Below are 7,673 nucleotides of genomic sequence, written 5' to 3' on the forward strand. Positions count from 1 at the left end.
GTATTTGTTGAAAATTAATCCAAAGAATACACACTGTTTGTTGTAATCAAAACATCAATGTAAAGAAGACGATAACAGCTATATAATATTCTTCTTTTTATGTAAACTTATAACTCTGGAGAAGAAGAAAATAAGATATAACATAAAATTGGATGTAAGGTACGGATATCCGAATCTCCTTAAGGCGATTAGTTCTTACCAAAGGTGCTATGCAGATTCACAAACTATGCCTCTCAAGATACAACACCTCGAACCTGTTTGGATTAGCACTATACAAACAGGACTCGGTCAAACCGTTCAATTGAACCAGCACACTTAGAAAAATCAGAGAAGTAGAAAAGTATATCAAAATCCTTTTGGAATGGAGTCGGAAAAACCAAAACTGAAAGACCGTTATGAAGCTCTATGCTCCCATCTATTTATAGAGATTTTTAGTTCATGTATAGAAGAGATACATGAATTAAATAGACGCATGTATCCACGAAATTCATTAATCAAGAGATACATGAATTCAAGAGATTCACAAATCCAAAGATACGTGAATTCACAAGATTCGTAAATTCAATAAATACATGAACTAAAAGATATATGAATCTAGGAAATTTATGAATTCAATAGATACGTGAACGGAAAAGTTTAAGAAATTCATGAATCCAAAAGAGATACATGAATAGAAAAGACGTATCTTAATTTATTGGCATTCGTTGATCCATTAACCATAATTATAACAATCCTGCACATTAATTGATCAACAAAATATTTTTTGACTTGAAGGAATCTAAGCATACCTGTTGAAATACACCGCATCAAGATAGGTAGCTTTCGCCTTGAACCTTCTTTAGTGAAAGCCTATCGGACTTACTTAACTAGTCAATGAACTAAGCCTTGAATCACCAGTTGTTTGTGTAAGCCTAGACAATAAACCTCACACAGAGTATTTCCAATTCAAGATTGGTTCTCGGTTGTGTTCATTCTTTCGGCCCTGAGCCTCTCGGGATTCATGCGTGCTTTAGAAAATCTAGCCTTTAAAGATTTTCATAGAGTCGACCAGCTCCACGCATATAGTTGCATTCCTATTAAAGATATCCTATCATATCTTATTTGGATGTTATATTCCAAGTTATAGGAATTATTAAACGCATAGCGTACCCTTAATAATGATGTAGGAAAGCACTGTTGCATCATAGGAATGGGAGACAGTGTTGCATCATAGGAATGGGAGACAGTGCTTACACTAGAGTTTTCAGAATTTACGTTGTCCTATTGAACCTAGACCATGGGATCTCCAATCACATAGGTTAGGTTTCTACCCTGGAATCTCTTTATTGGGTTAAGGCTCTTAAACCCATTCCCCTCGATGCGCAGTTTATCTGCTCTCTTGACAAACCTTTTGTCAGCGGATCCACAATATTTTCCTTTAACTTTACAAAGTCTAAAGAAATTATTCAATTTGAGAGCAACTGCCTTACGGTACTGTGTCTACGATGAATGTTTCAAGACTTACCATTATAAATCACATTATACACCCCCACACTTGTAGAAAATTGTAGGATGACAACTTTCCATTCCATAACTCATATAGAGTTTTACTTGTCTTTTTGTGGGGTATTTTATTAAGAATATAATTTGCAGTTTAAATTGCCTCCCCCCATAAGTTCTAAGGTAAACCTAAACTTAAAAGCATGGCGTTAACCATCTCCTTTAATGTCCTGTTCAATCGTTCAGCAACTCCACTTTGTTGTGGAGTATAAGATGCAATTGTTTGGAGAATTATTTCAAAACGAGCACAAAACTCTTTGAAATTGATTGAACTGTATTCTCCTCCTCTATCAAACCTAAGCACTTTAATTTGTTTATCAAGTTGGTTTTCAACTTCATTTTTATATTTGACAAACATGATCATAGTCTCATCTTTGCTAGTTAGTAAATAAACATAGCAAAATCAAGTATAATCATCCACAAATGTGATGAAGTACTTCTTTCCACCTCTACTTTCTACAAACTTTAAATCACATAGATCACTATGGATTAATTGTAGAGGTTCACTTGTTCTTTCAATGGATTTGAAAGGTTTTTTGGCAAACTTGGCCTCAACACAAGTGTCACACTTGTAATAGGCATCCAACTCAAATCTTGGAATTAACCCCAAGTTTGCTATTCTCTTCATTGTACCATAGTTTACATGTCATAATCTACCATGCTATAGATAAGGAGACACAACAGTGTAAACTGAAGACTTTTCTTTATTAATAGTCTTTGGGTACATATACTTTGAGTTTACATCAATGACAGCCACATTGGCCTTAAACAAGTCATTACACAAGTACCATTTCCCCACATACATCCCTCCTTTTGAAAGTACAAATTTGTCAGATTCAAATACAATTTTGAAACCCTTCTTGACAAGTATGGGGCCAGAAATTAGATTTTTCTGAATCTCTGGTACATACAGCACATTCAGCGGGGCAACCTCTTTGCTAGATGTAAACTTCAGGATCACCTTTCCTCTTTCAGTAATCTTTGCTGATGAAGAGTTAGCCATATAAAGTTTCTCGTCTTCTTCAGCCTTCTCATAAGATGAGAACATATGTTTATCTGCACATATGTGATTTGTGGCACCTGTGTCTAGCCACCAGCCATTAGTGTTCGATACCAGAGATACTTCAGACATTACCACAGCAGACAATCTATCAACATTGTCATGTTCTGTCAAATTCAGTTGATAAGCTGCACCATCGTTCTTGCCTTTTTTCAGGCGCTTCTTGCAATCCTTAGCACATGGCCAGGCTTGTTGCATATAAAACACGTCCCTTGGAATTTCTAGAACTATTCCTTCTGCTTACCTTTTCCTTGAAAAGACATCTTCCTTTTTCTATCTTGCTTGGATTTGGAAGATTCCACAACGTTGGCCTTTGGCTCAGAAGAAGGGTTCGCACTCTTTCTATTGTCCTCCTCGATTCTGAGGCGCAGAATGAGATCTTCAAGGCTTATCTCCTTCCGTTTGTGCTTCAAATAATTTTTGAAGTCTGACCAGCCCGGAGGCAATTTCTCGATCATAGTTGCCACTTGGAATGATTCACTAAGTATCATTCTCTCAACAGAGATGTCACTTAGAATTAATTGTAATTTTTGGACCTGACTCATGACAGATTTAGAATCCACCATCTTGTAGTCCAAGAATTTGGCAACCACAAATTTCTTGGTGCCAGCGTCCTCAGTCTTGTATTTCTTCTCTAAGGACTCCCATAAATGTTTAGCATATTCAATATTACAATAAACGTTATAAAGAGAATTCACTAAACAGTTAAGGATATAATTTCGCATAGGAAGTCTCCATGCTTCCAAGCCTCCAATGCACCGAGTGTCGTGACATCTTGCTCATTTGGACTAATTATCGGGCACACCTCCGATAAATATTTCGTCAAATTGAGCATGGTCAGATAGAAGAACATCTTCTACTGCCACTATTTAAAACCCACTCCAGTGAATTTCTCTGGTTTCTCATTAGCTGTAACTAGAGGTGTTGCCATCACAATAGGCAAGTTTCGTTGAACCATCCCTCCAGAAACAGAGTCAAAAGCCATTTGGCCTATACTATTATGAAAAATAGTCTTGGGCATTCCAATCGTATGACTTGTACCCGCACCACCAAAATTGGTGTTAGCCCAAGGGCCCGTAACATTGGCTACTACAAATTCAAACCCTGAGGGTTGAACATCTTCCATAGCAACGGTCGAATCGACCATAAGAACATCTCTTGAAACATTCGGAACATTGAAAGGCACTTGATTATTTTCAGCCATCTCAATAATCTGACAAGAACAACAAACAGTGAGTGAGCTAATCGCCTTAAGATTTTTGGAAATTAATCCAAAGAATACACACTGTTTGTTGTAATTAGAACATCAATGTAAAGAAGACGATAATAGCTATATAATATTCTTATTTTTATGTAAACTTACAACTCTTGGAGAAGAAGAAAATAAGATATAACATAAAATTGGAGGTGAGGTACGGATATCCGAATCTCCTTAAGGCGATTAGTTCCTACCAAAGGTGCTCTGCAGATTCACGAACTATGCCTCCCAAGATACAACACCTCGAACCTGTTTGGGTTAGCACTATGCAAACAGGACTTAGTCGAACCGTTCAATTGAACCAGCACACTCAGAAAAATCAGAGAAGTAGAAAAATATATCAAAATCCTTTTGGAATGGAGTCAGAAAAACCAAAACCGAAAGACTGTTATGAAGCTCTATGCTCCCATCTATTTATAGAGATTTTTAGTTTATGTATAGAAGAGATACATGAATTAAATAGACGCATGTATCCACGAAATTCATGAATCAAGAGATACATGAATTCAAGAGATTCACGAATTCAAAGATACGTGAATTCAAGAGATTTGTAAACTCAATAAATACATGAACTAAAAGATATATGAATCTAGGAAATTTATGAATTCAATAGATACATGAACGGAAAAGTTTAAGAAATTCATGAATCCAAAAGAGATTTGTGAATAGAAAAGACGTATCTTAATTTATTGGCATTCGTTGATCCATTAACCATAATTATAACCATAAATATAACAGTATTCTCATTTGAGACTTTGTTATATCCTAAAGGAAATTTGCCAGTGACCATTAGCAACATTGTGGGGGCAAATAAATCCTTAAACAAAGTGATATTTGAAATAGCTAGTATCAACACCTAGAGGGGGGTGAATAGGTACACAAACAATTTATCAAAATACAGAAGCAATTCTTAGCATATGATAGAAAGGAAATTCTCTCTTGATTAACAAAATGAAATACGATCGAGGTAGAGAGAGTGAGGAAGAGAAAATTGAACACATGATTTATAGTGGTTTGGCTTATTCCAAGCCTACGTCCACTCTTCCGCACTGACAGCCCACCGGCTGGATTTCACTATGATCAAAAGAGAAGTTACAGCACAGCTTTGCCTTGATTCTGCAGTGTGGATGTTCTACCACACCTCCTCAAGGTTTCTCACAAATATAGACTCTCTTTTGTATACAAGTATTCGCTCAAAGGATTTATCTAAACAAATAGGAGCTTCGACTTTGGAATTCTTCTATCGCGCACACCTTGAACAACTAAGACAGTCTTCCTTATATACTCCTTTATGCCATCATACCCGTTAGCACTTACCAAAGGAATTCCTCCAATCTACCCGTTGGACGGAATCAATTAGGAAGATTGTTCAAGCTATTAAAGGAACATGTTGATAGCCCATCTCCTGTTCGCCTATACAATCAGGATCTCGGTTTCCATAAGCAGAACCTTCAATAATAATTAAGCAATCACCAGATCTTCAATTATCGAGTCAATCTTCGATCAATCAAAGGACTATGTTATGTCTTCTCCAGCCACAAGATCTTCTCTAGTTGATAAGGTTAAATCCTTAACGAAACATCCAGCTTCTGGATAACCTCTCTTCAACGGATTAGAGACTCACAATGAGGATAGACTTTGAGTCTTGAGTCGGCTGTCCGAAGGTCTTCAGACTTTAAATAGCAGAGTCTGCAAGCTTTCAGACTAGACTGATAGAAACGTTTTGTCAACTTCAAAACACTTCAAGAAGATTTCTCCAACAATATTACGCCTTAAAATCCGATTTGATCTGATTTCATTGTTCTACCAATTCGAAGCCATATTTTCCCAGCAATTTTAAGGATTTATTTTGCAGCAATAGAGTCAAGTGGATGAAAGTTATGAATCAAGTGACGGTTGTCAACGCAAGCCTTCATCGTCTAATCCACGCGTTCTTCGTCCATTCACAAAATCAATTGGATCTTCTGGTGGAGTTACTAAGGATCAAGGAAATCCGGAGGATCCGTGAGTCTTTTCTTTTCTTTCCTTCACTCTTGTTATTTTTGCGCATGGTGATTGGGGGACTCGATGACAAGAGAGATTTCGGCAAGAGTGATCCGCAATGAATTATGCGCACCATGGGGGGTTCGATTTTATCGAATCTCGACATGGGTTGTGGGTCGCCATGAGGAATGTGCCAAAATGCTAATCTCAGAGTTCCTTCTTCTTCTACTTCTTCGTTCTCTCTTGTATGTTTCAGTGTTTCGTTTTGTTACTGCAATTGGGTGCCTATGATTTGATTGCTCTTCGTCTGGTAGATAGTGCTTCTATTTAACTGTGAATGTTTGGCTTGCTTCTGGAGATTCTCAGTCGGGATGCCCCATGGGTGGATGATGCGGGATGCCTCAAAGTTGAAATGCCCCATGAGTTGGGATGCTCCATGAGTCAGGATGCCCCGAGAATGATAGAGATATAGAAGTAATGATGAATTAAATGCATTATCATGTGCATAATATTATTTTAAATTAATTACCTTGTGCTAAAACATGGTATGCCATATGCATAAGTTTAGATGGAAGCATTGTTGGATGATGATTACTGTGATGTGTGAAAATGCGAAAGAAAAAGTCTACTCATGTTTTATCACATTTGCTAGATTGTTATGCATTTACTTTGTGTGCACTAGGTGAAGTGGTAAGAGGAATTTTCTAACTTAAAACTAAAATATTTACTAGGCTTTGGCTCATTCCTTTATTTATTTCCATATGTGTAGGATGGACATAACTCAACCTTTGTGCTATGGAGTTCCTATCCATTATGAAGGTCTTTATGAAAGTTTGCTTAAACCTGAGTCTAGAATAGTGTATACCAAGTGTAGTTCTATTGCGTGGGTTGATGTGGGAGGTTTCATGGAGTGGGTCCCCTAAAGATTTGTCGCCTAGTATCAAAACTTGGACGGCGAGTTGGTTTGTCTGTTGAGGGGCTTCGACCTTGATGATGGTGGCGACGCAACGGAGGGAGAAGTTATCGATCCATGACTTTGGTCTGGACGTTTGTATCAGTAGGCTTTTGAAGTATAGTATGGAGATTGGTCTCCCTAACCCCTACCTAGACTTTTGTATCTGGCTCGTAATGTAGTAAAGTGGTGAATTTAAATGTCGTATAAATAAAAGAAGTATAAATATGCTATCTATATTTGTACGGCTTTCTTTCTAATGGGATTTTGAAAAACGTTTGATTATGCTTCTGCATGATAAAAGAGAATGATTTTTGCGCAACACGTGTTTGTTCTGGGCATCACACATATATTGGTAATAAATCTTTGAAAATAACTATTTATGTATAGATTATATATGGAAATACCTATATTTTATATATTTAAAAAGGCTCTCACTAATTTCATACACAATTTTAAAACACAGCTTTAGCAGTTGAAATGTTTATAATGTCTTATGACCATTTCATGGTTATGACATCTTGTTCTCCACTGTCTCTTTTTTGTTATCATTTTTAATCAAAATCTCTCTCTTTCCCGTCCTAAAATGACTTCCGGTGCGAACTAGTTATAATGTTTATAGATTTAACGTTGATTCAACTAATTTGCACTGCTCCGCGATTAGCTTGTCTCATCTCCAAATCTTCACTATCTTAGTTCATTAGATATAAAACCCACTTGAGGATATTTCGTGATGACTAGTTTCTACAGCTTGTAAGTGCCACCCAGAGATATATTCTTCCAGTATTTTTGGAACCATTATCATATCTCTTGACGCATCGATAATCTACCAATCATGGTTTTGAGGAGTGATTTTTAGAGCTTATATAGATGGAGAAAAT

Source organism: Eucalyptus grandis, chromosome 6 (assembly GCF_016545825.1).
Source record: "Eucalyptus grandis isolate ANBG69807.140 chromosome 6, ASM1654582v1, whole genome shotgun sequence".
Classification (NCBI taxonomy): Eukaryota; Viridiplantae; Streptophyta; class Magnoliopsida; order Myrtales; family Myrtaceae; genus Eucalyptus; species Eucalyptus grandis.